Source organism: Cupressus sempervirens, chromosome 11 (genome assembly GCF_028749045.1).
Source record: "Cupressus sempervirens isolate cs-2001-9-10 chromosome 11, ASM2874904v1, whole genome shotgun sequence".
Lineage (NCBI taxonomy): Eukaryota > Viridiplantae > Streptophyta > Pinopsida > Cupressales > Cupressaceae > Cupressus > Cupressus sempervirens.
The window spans coordinates 808,475,696-808,493,639 of NC_143128.1; the positions used below are offsets into that span (position 1 = coordinate 808,475,696).

Here is a 17,944-nt window from a genome sequence, read left to right on the forward strand (position 1 = left end):
AAGAAGAGTGTTCAGTGTAATTATTATCACAAGCTTGGTTACATGAAGAAAGATTGCACGAAACTATTGGTACCTGCATAGCTTTCACACGAAGGGTCTCAACAAAAGGCCCCAAGTCCTCTGTATTCAAATGAGGAGGTTGTCTCCTATGCATTTTGATCAACTCATATTATGGGAGGGTTTAAAGTTTTTTCCCTCAATAATTATCTAGTGGGTTTTCATATTATTTTACTTTTAAATAAAATTCAATTGCATTTTCTCATTTTTTTTCAATAAATGAAGTTTTGTATTCTTTGATCTATATCTCTACTTGTTTGGTTTTGATTGATTTTTAACCTCAAAAATCATGTTTGGCTTTCATCAATTTTTTCCCTCAAAATCGTTTCTATCTTTGTAATACGAGAAGTTCGCGTGGGATTTTTTTTAGGGTTTTTACCATTTTTCTCCAAAAAAATGATGTTGTGTTCTTCCGATCATAGTATTTTACAGTCAATTTTGGGCATTCTTCTCATTTGCAATACTTTGGAGGGTTCTGCAACTATTCTCAATGTGTCTTTGTTTCCAGGGAAGGATAATTCCAATTATCCAACATCAAGTTGCGTGCTTTTGTAATCATTTCTAGTCATTGGTTTTAAGGATTCTTGGAGGGTTAGTAAAGGAGTCTATGGCAAGATCCACTCTCTTGTTGCAAATAATTCTAAAGAAAGGGACCACCTTATCCATTTTTTTTCTAGCTACACTTGGTCATTGACATTTTGTAGATCCAAGGAGGGTCTCGGCAATAGTAGAATGTTCTGAAGTATTTATGACTACAAGACATGTAATGTCTTTTTCATGGTAGTTGATAGAATGACCATTAAGTGAGTGTATTAGGATATTTTTGATATTTTTAGTATCTTGCTATATTTAGCTAGTTTTAGTTAATGGTGATTTAGGATTTCTTTTTAGTTTGCTCATTTGGTTCTATTTATAGATGTTGTTGCCTTTATTAAGACAACCTTGCTTTTTGTTCACGCTATTATTAGCATTTGTAAACTCTACTTAGGAGTTCATTGTTAATGCAATATTCATTATGTTTTCTCCATTATTTTAATTTTTAACAAATACATTTCTCCCCTTAGGAAGTAGACACAAATCCCAAGTAGCTATGTATGGAAGATGATGGATGTTCTATTGCACTAAATCAATGGGAGCCAAGGATATGGTGATGCCAGGCTAATCAGGAACAATAGAAAATGGATATTAGGTCTTTTTTTTGTGAGTCTTGTTCCACTACAACATACAAAATCAAATACTCACAATGTTTTGAAGTGAAACATTAGATATTCCTCTCTTAAATAAGGATGCTCATATGCTAAACAAAGAAGATGAGTCGTGTGATCAAATGAGACAACCTCAAGTTTCCTTCTCAATTATGGACTTTCAATCAATTTTATGATGTGATATGTTGGTCAAGGCGACTTATGTTTCAATGGGTATCAACTTCACTTTAACCTCTTCAAACACTTACAAAGGAAATAAAATCTAATCTAACTCTAGGAAAGTAAGCCAATGTCGATAATAAGGTAAGGTTCTAACCAATCCTTTCTTTGCCAAACCAACTAGGCATTGGAGAGCCTATCTTCTATGGATATAGGAATGACTTTCACATTGTCAAGGCTCATCCAAATACCCTATGAAGGAGTAATCTAAATGAATATTTCCAATCAAAGTTAAACACTTGCAATTTAGGCACAAACTAACCTTACACCTTTACTTACAATTAGCAAGTAAAAAATGGTACGAACACTAGCTTCACCATTAATCGCCATTCAACAAAATCTTTCATTTGTTTACTTCTACTTTTACTTAACATGAAATGAAATCTAAATGAGGAATTGAAGAGACCATGCAACACTTCAAAGAAACATTAAGTAATCCACCATGAAGACCAACAATTTATCGTCAATTACTTTCATAGCATTATAACAAAAGTTTGATCAAATCTCCTCCGACTCTAATCCACTACTAGCTAACTAACTTCTCTCTAGTCCCTTAATCTCTTGAATCTTACCCCTTACAAATGAGAAGGCCTTCACCATTTATAGTTGTTCTATTACAATGACAAGCCAATATTGATTCAAGTTCATGGGCCAAGATTGATCCCTATAAACTCTAATTAGGGTCACTGTATTATTAACCAATTACATGAAGGCAGCAACCTCTGAACCAATAAGAAAATTGCAGTGCCTTTGAGAGCCAATGAGAAAATTGTACAATTGGCATAATATGATTGATTGTGCTTAAACTTGTATCTTGAGCTTGTAAACTTGGTCTCTTTTGATTCTTCTTGAAGTGATGAAATCCTCAATGTAGCTGGATTTATCCTTTGATAATTTGATCTTGCATCTCTCTTCTCATTTGAAATCCTCAAAGTCTGAGCCTTCCTTCCTGTGCATCCACTTGTTTGAAGTTCTTGAACATCCCCTTGCTCTTAATTCCTTGCAATGATTACCTCACAAAACAAAGGGGAATTGTATTAAGTTCAAAAAATGGTGAGAAGAAAGAAAATGAAGAAAACATCCTTGAAATCAACCTCCTTGTCTACATCCAAAATGAGGCAAAATGCAGTGCCATCATAAATTTTCCTCAGCTCAAAACCAAACTTTCTTACTTCTTACAGCCAGAGATGAATTTCTTAAAATTGGGAAGAAATAAGCAAGTTTTTCTATATATTACATGCCCAGATTTCATTTTATATCATCTTTCATCTCTGATCTTTTAGCAAAGTCTGCCTTCCTATGCAAGATCACTGCCTTGATGCCCCCAATGCCTACTGAAAATGTGTTATCATTGCCTGTAGCAGAGGTAATTCACTGCAATTAGCAGAGATAAGAGCTTTATGTTTGGTGTCAAAGTGATCTGAAAAGCCTTTTCTTATATAGGCGATGGAGACTTGAAAGGGCACAATCTCTCAAGTGGGATGACTTAACCCTCTAAATAGCCAATAAAATCATTTTTAATAAATTTATTTTTTCAGTCTTTTAGGCCAACTTGATCAAGGATAGTAATGGCTTCAAATTGCAATCATCTTCCAATAAAAGTCGCTGCCCCTTAATGTTTAGCTGAGCCTCAAATATAGAAGGGAATTTTGGTGTTCATGAGGATTTTGGCCTTGGTCAGAAATTCCACTAAGGCAAGGATTTTATCCTCAGGGGATATCGGATTCCGCCATCCCTTGAGGAATCCTTAATCTCACTCCAACTCCCTTTCAACCACCATTATATTCCCTATTCTCCTATTGTGCATCTTGGGGATCAAATGTCGATGATCTAGCCCTTGTGGGATAAATATTCTTTGGAGAATGTCAAATCCACCACCCTTCAAGGACTTTCACTTAGTTACTTAGTTCAATTCATTCTCCATTTGCACGTCAATAGTTGTAGACCATCATCTTCCTTTTCCACATGGTTTGGGTGGCCCCAAAACAAGTTTTTAGTCTCATCATATCAAAGTGGAAATCAGGTATGTCCCAGGATTTTGAATCTCTCTAGAGTTTTCAAACTCGCCTTCTACTCCTTGTACTACTTTAACCAAATATGCCGCAATCTTCCACCTTTGAACTATAACACCATCATCATGTCTTTCCCATCTCTGATTTTTTGGCAAGAGAAATTTCAGATGAGTGGGGCAGAAGTTAGGGTTGCAAGAGGATTATAATCCTTGGAGGGTGGTGGAATCCACCACCCCTCTAAGATTTTCTTCTCTCACTCAAAATTTCTCCCTATTTCCCTCATTACTTCTTTCTCCCTTTTATGTTTGTTTGATCCCCCATGCCTGGGCAAAAGTGTTCTCTTAAGAGATTTCCATGGTCACCTTAATTAATTTTCAAATCAATCCCCCTAACCTACTCTCATGACAAGCCAAAGGGGAAGTCAAATTGTTCTTTTGAAGGATTACAAATCCTAGGTAGGAGGTGGGTTCTACCCCTTCCAAACGATTCCAATATTTTACCCATGTCAAAAACAATCTCTTAACCTTCTTATCTCGTCATCAAACCACCTTATTTCACCTCCTAATCATTTAACCTTCACCATGCCTACAAAGGATGTTGAATTATCTAAGTTTGGGGGGGGCAGAAATTTCACCATGAAGAGGATAAAATCCTAGCTAGTGGATGGAGTTTTCCCTACCAAAGGATTTTTCACTTAATTGTTCACCTTAAAACATTGTAAAAACTCTATTTTTCCTTGTTTTCTCTTGACAATGCAAGTTTGAGGAGGTTGTGCCAATGCTCACTCCAATTTTTCTAGGGTGGAAATTAAGAGTAGGCAAGGGTTTTATCCTTCGACATGGTCTGATTCTGACTTAGTGCTAGGATTTTGAATTTGCAAGTTAACTACTCACTACAACACCTTGTAAATATAACATTTAAATTACATTTATTTCCTTTCTTATACTGTAAGTTATATTTATATAAATATGGTCAGGATCTTTGAGATAGGTTTCAGTTTCGTAGGAGTTATAATAAAAATTCTAGATTCTAGGGGTTTTCCAAAAATTATAGACTAGGCCAAATTTCAAGATTCAACATGCCTTCAATAGTGTTACCTCCCATAACCTTTGCTAACTTTCTAGAGTCGAATTGAAGATAAAACAAGGATTTTCTGATATTTTTGGCTCATTTCCTCACAAACCACTTGGTTTCAACTCCACTCCATGACTAGTTTAGCTCAACTTTCATGCATATCCTTGACACACTTGACTTCCTAGAGCCAAAATTGCCCAAACTCGTGTCCGTCTTGGAGACTTGAAAAATGCTACCAACTAAGAGCACGTAGGCCAAATGCTTCCTACTGTTAAAGCAATAATAATAGAATGGGGTGATGGAATGAAAACCTCACAATAGGTCTCATTATGAGAACTCAAAGATAGGCCTCTAATCCATCAAAATGTGCAAGACGTGTGATATGCTCAAGCTCCTCTAAATAATCATCATTAAGGGGTATGCAATTTGCATGTGCAAGGAGAATGAGAATATTTGCAGTACAATCCTCTAGGAATGGAGAGATATAAGGATCTGCATACATCTCCCAAAGTCTAGTCCAAAGTGTGTAGCGACAATCAATGTCCAATATTTCATCATTAAAGGGTATGCAAATTGCATGTGCAAGGAGAACAAGAATATTTGGAGTACAATCATATAGGAATGGAGAGATATAAGGATCTACATACATCTCCCAAAGTCTAGTCCAAAGTGTGTAGCGATAATCAATGTCCAATATAGCACATAGTGTCAAGATCAACACTATAAAATATCAATCCTACAACATGGTCAATGATATTACACTAAGTTGATCTACCCCTTAGTGTGGTTGGTTTAGGTTTGAGTCCATACAAATAAGACAAAAGATTTAGCCACCTATGATGTGTCAAGATGCCATTCCATGAAGACTCCTAATTATCCTTTTCCATGATGACAATAAAAAGATGAACATAAGAATCCATGATACCTCCCCAAATAAACAAATTTGTAACCAATAACCATGGTGCAACTAAATCAAATCAAATGAGATTATCTCATGGAACTAGATCCCTTTAGGTTTCAAAATGTCCTAGTAATTGACCAGCATTTTAAATCTCAAAAATCTGAATAAAATGTACCTAAGGAAGAATCTGAAAAAAGTGCATAAATGGATCTGACTAACTTTGAAATATATTTCCAATACCACAAGAAACATGGAAATAAGAGGTAGTGCCAAAAAGTTATGAGCTCAAAAGAATAATTTAATCTAGATTTGATTGAGAATAATATAAACCAGCAACAAATCTGATGATGAGACCTAGGCCATTTGAAAGTATTCAAAGCCAACTTTCCGAATATACCCTATTTTCCATATCTTGACATTGTATGTGCTAATAGTAATTTATAAAATGTAGGATAAATTTAGCCAATCAATAGCCAATAGAAATGGGCCTTTTGATTTGACTTCCACAAAATTTACTCATAGCATGTAAAAATGATTATATTTTTGTGACATCTAGCTTATAATGGTCATTTAAGTTGTTTAGGTAGTTTAGTTAGCAACTTTCAATGCCCGTAAGACAATAAGTTAGTTCAGTAACTTTCTATTTTGTCGTAAGTTCTTGATGGTTTCCTTTATGGAAAGATCTTGTGATCACTTTTATAGAAGTGTTCCCCCACTTCGTTTTATATACTAGTAATCAATAATCATTTCAAAACCAATGGATACTCAACTTTTTTATGCCACCAACAAAACCAGTAAGCATTTTTAATTCTCACAAATAGAACATGACATTTGGTTTTGAAAAAAAAAAGACTTTGATTTGTAAGGAAAATGGTCGGGCCATGCCACTGTAACAACATCATTTTCCATGATCTGCTCATTATCTTCAAAATCTAACAAATACCTTGAGGGTTTTTTGCAGCTATAAACAAAACTCAAAAATCGTTTTCCTTCAAAAAACACCAAGCATTTGTTATTTGCTGAAAGTTTCTCATGTCTCTTAGAATGTGGACAGAAAGCTACAAATATAGTGCTTTGATACCATGTTGGAGTTGATTGTTGATGCAGAGGTAAGGATGGTGGATGAGCCCATGGTAAACTTACCAATTTGCGAAGGTTAACTAGCCTTCCCCAAACCCTCTATAAGGCAAAATAGTACTCAAACAACTCCAAGGCTTCCCAAATGATTAGGATGGCTGACCTAGGCCAAAATAAGGAGGATTCAAAAGGTTCCAAACTATTTTTGGTCCTCAAGCATCTTCCAACACCTAAATCTCTTCAAACTACCTTCTAGGCCTAGTTGCCCCTATTAGGTCTCCAGTGAGATAGAAGCTTGGATTTCTCTCAACTTTTCCAAAGTACTAAACCTAAGTCTATAGGTTTTCAGATATCCTTTTGGCCATACCACAACATGTCCAAAGCCAAGCGTAGGTTGTTTCAGACAAAACCCAAATTCCTCAAACTGTCCTCAAACAACAAGCATGAAATAAGGTGATTTTCCAAAGCAACTACAAGCAATACTTACTTTCTGCCTACAAGACTTTCAGCAGTCCCTTCATATCACCAAATATCCAATTAATTTGGTCCTTGGATGCCTCCAAGTAGTAAAGCCCCAAATTGCTCGTCAAAACCCTCTTAAACTAGGGCTTTCTAATTAGGTGATGTCCCAACACTTATGGGATCAAACAAGGGTCGATTCACCTTGTATAGGGTGTATCTAGACACCTCAAAGCATTAAACTTACCCCTCCTTCAAACAGATTCTCCACTGCTGCTCCATACTACCTTTCCATTATCCCTTAAAACCTCCTTCTTGGGTGATCACCTTCAAACAAACTCTCATCTGCACATGTAAGTGTTAAAATAGTATTGTACAAGTCAGGGATGAGTAATTCCATGAGAATCAGTAAGCTCATTCATGAAATGATCATTCAAATATTAGATCTTGTCACAAACTAGCAAAAAGAGCACTACTTCTAATGGCAATCAGCACTATCTTGTAAAACCAGAGATTAACAGTGGACTTCAAAGAATTTAGAATGGATCCACACAAAATACAATGTCCACCAAGGTTAGAACACCCTCTGATCACAAAACTATATAAAAAAACCTTAAAATTGCATCAAAAGGGAGTTTTTATTGATTTTTCTTGCACAGTCCATACAATGAATGATTCCCAGTGCTGCCCTCTGTACAATGCCTCCAACTTGACTTAATAACCTCCCTAACAACCATCCCAACCAATTTGGATCGGTTTCCATGCTTAGTTATGCCCAAAACTCCTTAAAACTAATTTCCCTCCAAAATGAACTAACCATTGGGATTCAAACATTTGAATTCTCCAAATTACAATTTATTGAATAAAACAACTATTTAACTTTTCAAACATGTCTATTGGGTACTCAAGACCAATTTAACCAATCCTTGACCTTCCTAAGACTCCTCAGAACTTATTTGAATGCATATTTCCTTTCTACCCCTATTTCATCATTAAAGATCCTAAGGTCCTTAACAGGCCCCTTAGGATTCATTACATTTTTGTCATCTTTAAAGCCTCCTAGGGTCATTATTGGCTTCAACACATGCCAATTTATTGGTTCACACTCTTCCTTTGCTTTAATCCATCCTTTGTCTTCTTTAGGGATCCTTCCATGTCCCGATGCTCCTACATCATACTCCTCTCCTCCAATGAAACTTTTGTCCCAAGAGTTGATCTTCTTGAGCCAAGCACTAATCTTTGGTGACTTCTGGTATGCAGGGGTGAGGTATTCTCCCAAGGTGATCTGCCTCTTCATAAAATTCCTTGCACTCACACACAAAGAATTAGTAAAACAATGTTCATTTGCTGACTGTCTGGATGAAGGACAGTAAGATGGTTTTCATGCCTTCACTTGTGATTCATTCCTTGAAGACAACATCTGCCTCCCCGTATCTTCTTTAGTTCTAGATGGTGACTCCATTATAGGAAATTTAACTACCCCAACTTGCACAAAGGTCACATCTCAAAGTTCTCCTCCTTTAGGACTGTTCTGACTGCTCTGTGACTGTACTCCCTTACTGCTGTACCACCTAGTATCATATTGTACCTGCACATTTTCCTGCCCAAAACACATGACAATTGGTTCTTCTTGCTCTTTTGACAAGGGTTGTAACTCATATCTCCTGCCTTCATGATGGACCAAGTACTTGTTTGTGAAACCATCATGGATAACTCTTCTAGACCATTGCCAAGGTCTTCCTAAAATCAAATGTCCACAACTCATATTGAGAACATCACACCATACCTTGTCCCTGTACTTTCTAACTGAGAACTCAATCATGACTTGATCACTAACTAGCATATTCTGATTCATGTTCACCCAAGTTGCATAATATGGTTGAGGATGTGGAAAAGTTTTCAGATTCAACTTCCTAACAACTTCATGAGACACTATATTATGACTTGCTCCTAAGTTTATAATGAATTGACATACTTTACCTTGGATCAAACAATTGGATCTGAAGATGCTTGGATTATGTGGTTTTCCTCTTCCCATTAGCAAACATTCTCCCTCTTCAGGTAAAGCCAAAATGTTTCTGGATTCCTCCTCTTCTTTTGGTTCCTCTTGGGTTAGATTGACTCTCTTATCCCTGCCCTTGTCTTCAATCCATTTAGGACACCTATATGACTGATGGCCCACTTCATTACAAGTAGAGCATCTCCCTGTGAACACTCCATCATCTCTTCCTCCACGTCTTCCTCCCCTATATCCTCCTCTTGTCTCTGATGTGTATGGTTTATCCTTGTCTTTATCACTGCTGTTCTGTTACTCTCACTGATGAACCTCCTCTTGTATTACTTTGTCTCTCTTGCCTTCTTTTGATCTTTTCCTCATCCTTAATTGCCAATTTGTAACATTCTTCAACTGATCTAAGGGTAGCAAGACTAAGTTCATCTTGGATATTGAACCTAAGTCCCCCCATGTACCTTGCAATCTTCTCTTCAACATCTTCATCATGACTCACTATTATGTCCAATTTATGAAACTCCTCAGTGTACTTTTGTACATCCATGTCTTTTTGCTTAAGACCCTGCAACTTCTTGTATAGCTGCACACTATAATCATTACACAGAAATTTTGCCTTCATCTTATCCATCATAGTGTACCAAGATGTGATTTTTGGCCTCCTATTCTTCCATCTCTCTACTTGAACACAATCCCACCATAGTAGAGTGTGTCCCTTCAACTTTGACTTCGCTATCTTCAACTTTTGTCCCTCTCAACATCCTCACATTCAAAGAAATTCTCCATGGCACTGAACCAATCTATCAATTCCTCATCATCCATCTTTCCTCCATACATAGGCAAATCTGCTCTTGCCCTTGTATCTCCAATAACTTTTACAAACCTAGTCATTCTTATATCTTCAGGATCTAACTATTCTTCCTCTTGGGGTACTTCTTCCTCTTCTTCAATTTCTACTTCCTCATCCTATCTTCTGCCTTTATCCCTTTTCTCTAATGCCAAGATTCTCTCCATCATAATTTCCAGTGTCTTATCCTTGTCATGGCTCTCCTTCTCTCTTTGTTCCAATGTTGCCTTCGACTTCTTGTTATCTACCAATTGTTCTTTGACTATCCTTGCCAACTCCACATTTGTCATCCTTATGGGCAAATCTCCTTCCCCTTCAGATATGGTTCCTAACCTCCTTGATAAGCTGGATCAACTCAAGTGCTTCTCCTCAAAGGATACTTCAACTCTAAGGGCTAACTAAAGATCCAAACTATCAAAGTTCTTAAGACCACTTCCCCAACTTCCCAAGGATTCTTATTGTGCTCTGATACCACTTGATGCAGAGGTAAGGGTGGTGGATGATTAGCCCATGGTAAACTTACCAATTTGTGAAGGTTAACTAGCCTTCCCCAAACACTCTATAAGGCAAAATACTACTCAAACAACTCCAAGGCTTCCCAAATGATTAGGATGGCTGACCTAGGCCAAAACGAGGAGGATTCAAAAGGTTCCAAACTATTTTTGGTCCTCAAGCATCTTCAAACACCTAAATCTCTTCAAACTGCCTTCTAGGCCTAGTTGCCCCTATTAGGTCTCAAGCGAGATAGAAGCTTGGATATCTCTCAACTTTTCCAAAGTACTAACCTAACTCTATAGGTTTTCAGATACCCTTTTGGCCATACTATAACATGTCCAAAGCCAAGCCTGGGTTGTTTTAGACAAAACCCAAATTCCTTAGACTGTCGCCAAACAGCAAGCATGAAAAAAGGTGATTTTTCAAAGCAACTACAAGAAATACTTACTTTTTGCCTACAAGACTTTCAACAGTCTCTTCATATGACTTCAAACCACCAAATAACCTTTGGTCCTTGGATGCCTCCAAGTAGTAAAGCCCCAAATTGCTCCTCAAAACCCTCTTAAACTAGGGCTTTCTAATTAGGTGTTGTCTCAACATTTCTAGGATCAAACAAGGGTAGATTCACCTTGTATAGGGTGTATCTAGACACCTCAAAGCATTAAACTTACCCCTCTTTCAGAAAGATTCTCTTCTGTTGTTCCATACCTACCCTTCCATTATCCCTTAATACCTCCTTCTTGGGTGATCTCCTTCAAACAAACTCTCATCTGCACATGTAAGTGTTAGAATAGTATTATACAAGTTAGGGACAAGTCATTCCATGAGAATCAATAAAGTCATTCATGGAATGATCATCCAAACATTAGATCTTGTCAAAAACTAGCAAAAAGAGCACTACTTCTAATGGCAATCAGCACTATCTTGTAAAACCAGAGATTAACAATGAACTTCAAAGCATTTAGAATGGATTCGCACAAAATACAATGTCCACCAAGGTTAAAACATCCTCTGATCACAAAACTATATAGAAAAACCTTAAAATTGCATCAAAAGGGAGTTTTTATTGATTTTTCTTGCACAGTCTGTACAATGAATGATTCCCAATGTTGCCATCTGTACAATGCCTCCAACTTGACTTAATATCCTCCCTAGCAATCATCCCAACCAATTTGGATTGATTTGCATGCTTAGTTATACCCAAAACTCGTTAAAACTAATTTCCTTCCAAAATGAACTAACCATTGGGATTTGAACATTTGAATTCTCCAACTCACAATTTATTGAATAAAACAACTACTTAACTTTTCAAACTTGTCTATTGGGTCCTCAAGACCAATTTTATCCATCCTAGACCTTCTTAAGACTCCTCAAAACTTATTTGAATTCATATTTCCTTTCTACCCCTATTTCATCATTAAAGATCCTAAGTTCCTTAACAAGCCCTTTAGGATTCATTACATTTTTGTCATCTTTAGAGCCTCCTAAGGCCATGATTGGCTTCACACATGCCAATTTATTGGTTCACACTCTTCCTTGCCTTGAATCTATCCTTTGTCTTCTTTAGGGATCCTTGCATGTCCTGATGCTCCTACATCAATTGTCACCTCCATAGCTCCCAGAACTCACCTACAACGAAAATGCCTATTACATCTAAAGAAAAAAAAATTGATATTCTCATGCAACCATGAGAGAGAGTGATCCAAAGGGTAGTTCAATATTGAGATTAACATATTAAAGAATTAGATGGAATACAATGGATTCTTATAAATCATAAAGGTAGCCCTAGATCTAAACCTAGATAAGGATTACATTAGAGCACAAGAAGACTCTAATCCTATGACTCAAGAGGTGATCTAGGTTTAGCTTAAGTTTAATGAAGTAACAGGGAACCTCAGTAATTATTGATAGATTAATCAATTACCAAGGTAGTTACCTAATTACTCCAACGCATGGATGTCACAAAGGCTCAATTGATGAGTTGCAAAATAGAAAATGTAACTGACTGCAAAGGAACCTTTGACAAATAACTCCCCAATGACTCACATCTCCAAGTCTAGTGCTCTGTATTAAAGTCTACTAAATCACATGGACCCTATCTATCATAAAAGATTCTCCACTACTTCCTCTAGCACCTTGGCATGGAAAAGTTCAGTAAATGACCTCAAAGTCACTATAAATGCCACCAAATGTGTTCCACCTTCTTTGTGAATATATGTGGCAACAAATGCCAAGAATTTAGGGGAATTTAAATTATAAATTATTTCTCCAATTTTACATATACATCCAAGCACACCTTTCAAGAGCTTCAGCAACACGCAAAATATATGCATTGGATGGTAACGTAAGTAACACCTCATAATGTTCCCACAATTAGGGTTAGCTTGGGGCAAGTTATACTAGCAAAATAAGTGTCAAAATTAAATAATAAATCTAACTATAGTACTCTACCCTCTATCCTAATCCAAACCATAGTAACACCTCATAATGTTCCCACAATTAGGGTTAGCTTAGGGCAAGTTATACTAGCAAAATATGTGTCAAAATTAAATGATAAATCTAACTATAGTACTCTACCCTCTATCCTAATCCAAACCATAAAGAGATCTCTAGATCGGGTTTCCTAACCCTTAGTTATTTCTTCATCTTCTCTAGAGTGCACCCCTCAAGGTTTCTTCTTTGTCGAGACATCCTTTATCCAAGGCCTAATCACATATGCATATGTTGACATCATTAGAATATTTTGGCACTTATCTAGCCATTCACAAGGGTTTACACTAATCTCCCACACTGGCCCTATCAGCCATTCATATGAGGATTGCACTAAACTAGCACTATGAGATTCTGTGTATCCCATCTTAGCCATTCATATGGAGAAAACCCCTAACCCTACACTAGTAGGTAGCTATTCATTTAGAGATGAGCACAATCTCTACACTAGCACTATGGGTTTTCATTAATCCTAGTTTAGCCATTCGTATAGAGACAACCTCAATCCCTACACTGACACGTAGCCAGTCATATAGAGATGAGTGCAATCCCCACACTGACACTATGGGACTTGATCCATTATTTCTTTATATGCATTTAACAAATACAATATAAAATTTTAAATCTTCATCGAATTATTATTTTTTTTGGCTTGATAATAATCTACTCGAATATATATATATATATATATATATATATATATATATATATATATATATGTATGTATGTATGTATGTATGTATGTATGTATGTATGTATGTATGTATGTATGTATGTATGTATGTATAAACAGTCATGTATTTGTTGACATACCCTAAAATATAAATAAAACTTTGAATATATAACATACCTTATACACTAAAAGCCAAGAATTATATTAATTCCGTTTGCTACAATCTCCTTTTTGCTCACATCCTCCCTGTGGGTTCTAGGATATGGGCTAATGTCTTTTAATGCAAAGGTGTGTTAAGGGAAGGGCTCAAGTGAAAAATTGGTAATGGATTGAAAGTCCTCTTTTCGGAGGATCTATGGGTCGAGGATAAACCGTTGTGCATAGGCCCTTTGAGCGTGCTTGTTGACAAGCTTAAAAGAGTTGTTGCAGAAATGGTTTCCCCAAAAGAACTAGAAATTATTGTCTAATTGTGTTAGGGATTATCCTCAACTTGTTCCAATTGTCAATGGTCTACACAAGCTTCTGAATAATATTTGTATCCCTTAATAATTTATTCTAGGTGGAGGATAGTTTTTGTTGGACGTTGAATATGTCAGTGCTTTCATGGTTAAATAGACTTACCTTCAGCTGATGAAAAGCAATGGTGATATCCTCAGTTGGATAAAGGTGTGGAACTCCCAACTTATCCCAAAAATAAATTTCTTTTGGTGGACGGCTCTACATGGAAAAATTATTTTGACAACTTGGCCAAAAGAGGATTCCACATAGTTAACAGATGTGTGTTATGCAAGTAGGAAGCTCAAGGTATTAATCACATTCTAATACATTACCCTTTTTCTATGGAGGTTTGATATAAAGTGATGAGCAAGTTCAAAACCACTTGAGATTTCCTAGAGGACTTGCAACAATTCATCAATAATTGGGTGTCCCCTCTCATCACTTGTTGATAAGACAAGTATGGAATTAATTCCCCCCTATATCTCTTGGAGTCTCTAGAAAGAGCAAGACAACCATATTTTAGGGATGTAGAAGCTTCAACGGATACTATAATGATTAGCCTCCTAAAGTTTTTATAGGGAAATGTGAACATTACCAAGTGGAAAAGTGTGGAGGAACCCCCATCAACTAAGGATTGTGAGTTAGATAAAAATGGGGCTTGGCTAATACTTTCTACCACTTTGACAACTCCAAAAGAGACATCAGAAGAAATATAAAGTGGAAGGGGCCCTCCTTTCCTTGGGTAAAACTCAACTTTGATGGGGTAGTGAGAGATGGTAAGGCAACAGGAGGCAGGATCATTAGGGATCATTCAGACTCAATGGTGCTTGCTTATGCGGGAAACCCAAAGATGGCCAGTAGTAACCAAGTAGCAGTTATGGCTTTATTTTGCGGACTGAAATTCGCTATCTCCATAGGAAGTAACAGTTTAATCATAGAAGGGGACTCTAAGCTTGTTGTTGAAGTGACTAAGGGTAAGATAGAGGGAGTTGTCATGTGGCTAGCATTATCAACAATGTCAGAGAAATGTTAGGGGGGGTGGATGAATATACCATATAGAACGTCTACAAAGAGTGTAATGCAGTGGTGGACACCATTGCAGCTATGGGGCTTGGTTTTGAGGCCATTCACTGTTGGATAAGCTTGTCGTGCAATATAAGAGGCATTGTGGCTACTAAAAAGGGAGATAAATAATAGTGCAAATGGATAGATACAATATTAGCAGTTTGAGTTGGGACAAGAAGATTATAGCAGGAATAGAGGATATTTCAAAACCTAAGGATGACATGGTAGTTTATGATGTTGATTGGATATACTATACTTAGCTTTCTATTTTTAGCATATTTGTTTTCATGTGCATGTTACCACACTAAAAATAGAAAACTAAGTATAGTATGCTTGCATGATTTGAGAGATCAAAGACATGCAAAAATACTAATTGCATGTTTATTTTTAGTTTAGAAAAATATAATTTAATTTTCAAATTTATTTATTTAAAAATATATATTATTATTATTAATTAATTTCAAAAATTAAATTAATATTGTTCATTTAGTTATAAAATGAATGTTAGTATTAGTGATTATTTAAGTCTAATTAAACTCTTAGTTACATATAAATGATTTTATAATTATTAATGCAAGAGGGAAGTTAATAGATAAATATTTATAATTTTATTATATTTTAAGAGAAGTTGTGGTGAAGTTCACTTTGTAATCATTAGTTAATAACTAATTAACTTTATGAGAGAAATTATAAATAATTCAATTCAACTTACAATTTTATCTCTAGTTGCATTATGAATTAAAGGAAAAGTAATATTAATATTAGACTTAAATAGAAGTCATATTAATATTTTAGAAATGAAATTGATATTAGTATTTAATCTAATAATATACATTTATGTTATTAATTAAATCATTTATGATTTAAGATTATTCAAATTAATAACATGATAATATTGCATGATATTTTATATGCACAAGAAAATTGGATATTTAAATACTTGTTGTTTTAAATAAGTATATCAGCATAACAATTTATATTAACATGCACATTCTTACTTTATTTCTAAACACATCCTTATGACCCAAAAGTAAACAAGAAAAATTGGTGGAATTAAATCATGTGGCTGAAAACTATCTGTTTTCTAATATTCTATTTATAGTCTTGTGATGTTTATTTTCTTGATAGTTTTTCTTTGTGAATTGTTTAGTTGGCCAAGTTAGGATGTGCACTAGAGTCGTTTTTGAAATTTCTTTAATGACTATTTGATTGGATGTCATGATGAACTTTATGATTTGAATTGAGATTTATGTTTTATGAGTTTTATGCTATTGAGCATTTATGAGAACTTGAGTTTTGAGAACCAGTGTTATTTTTGGGTTGCCTATTAAGGAATTGAATTCGATCGATATTACTTTTGTGATATGGGACATTATTGTGGTTTATGATTTTTGGGAAGGTAGTCTAGGTGCATGTCTATGGGAGTAGCTTGCAATGGGGGTCGGGGCTCAAAGTGGCTGCCAAGGTAACTCATTGTAAGTTGTGTAGCAAGTGATAACATAATAATTAAAATATTTTACCTAGCCCTTTCCTTGAGATACATTAAAAAGATAAGTTAGAGATTTTTTCTCGTCCATGCCTTGAGTGCTTGTATAGACTGAGGATGAGATGGAGATGATACCTTGAGAGGTATGAATAGTTTCCTCATCTTCACAAGAGGGTATTCTGGTTCCGCATAGAGTCACTAGGGGGGCGGGGTCTTGAGAGACTGCAAGGGTAACTTTAGAGTTGGCTCATGCGATGACACTCCATAGTATGTAGCCTGAGTCTCCTTCACGTTTTTTTTAATATATACCTCTAATGGTGTACTTGTTGGATATTACTTTTGATGGTGCATTTATTATGAGTTGTTACTCATTGATTGAATGTCATTTATTATTAACAATTGACTTTTATTAATGAATGATCAATTATTCATTAGTGGTGTTTTTATTGTTGGAGTTAGTGATGGGTAGTTTACTTTTATTGATGATAGTTGTTATCTATTAGTCATTGTATTTGTGACACTTGACACTGATTTCGAGGTGGTTGTATATTTTTGGTCTTGGTATTTGTATGTTGATTTGGTATGAGATGTTAGCATTGGAATGAGTGTCCTTTCAATTTTGATTATCTCTTCTTCTTGAGTAGTTTGTGTTATCCTTGAGGTAGTTTTGGCTATCAGGATTCCTTGCCTAGGATTATTTTATGATTTGATTATCTGTGTGTGGATCGTACATTTTCTCTCCTACATGGTGGGAGTAAGAGCTTGATTAGGTGACCAAATGGTCGAGAGGTAGTGTATTCTTACCATTTGGGTCCCCCTCAGATTGACAGATGTTGGATGCTCCTTGATACAATGGTACCATTATCATTCTTCCTCTTATCTTGAAGACTTCTATTCATTTGATGTATGTATGTATCATATGTTTGAGATCCTACAAGATATTGTATTGTATATTGATGTACTTGTATCTATTTTCACATACCCTGTGACATGTGTAGTGGATATTATTCATTGGATGTGCTTCCATATTATTAGTTGTACTTATGCATTTGCTTATATGATTATGTATGTGTTTATTCATTTTATGATTATGGATATTGTAATTGAGACTTAAACTTATTAATAAAACTTTTTTAAATGTGACTCAACATGAAGGAACCCTTGAGCAATGAAAACTACATTGTAATTGCTTGTGTACTTGATGTGAATGTGTATATTGCTTCCGCATTGTTACTTTGATATTGTTCAAACTTAAAAAATAATAGTTCAGTAAACTCTGTAACATATTAGGTTTATTTCTTTTGGGTTCCCGAGCAGGGCATTACAATATACATGGACAATGTTGACACTTTGGCTTTCTACAAGGGTCACATAAAAG

At 35.6% G+C, this 17,944-nt stretch overlaps 1 protein-coding gene across 1 annotated transcript in view; it reads right to left on the minus strand.

Annotated features, from left to right (window-relative positions):
- Positions 1 to 17,944, minus strand: part of URH1 (uridine-ribohydrolase 1) — a 76,512-nt gene that overhangs the window by 43,098 nt on the left and 15,470 nt on the right. The window lies entirely within an intron of this gene.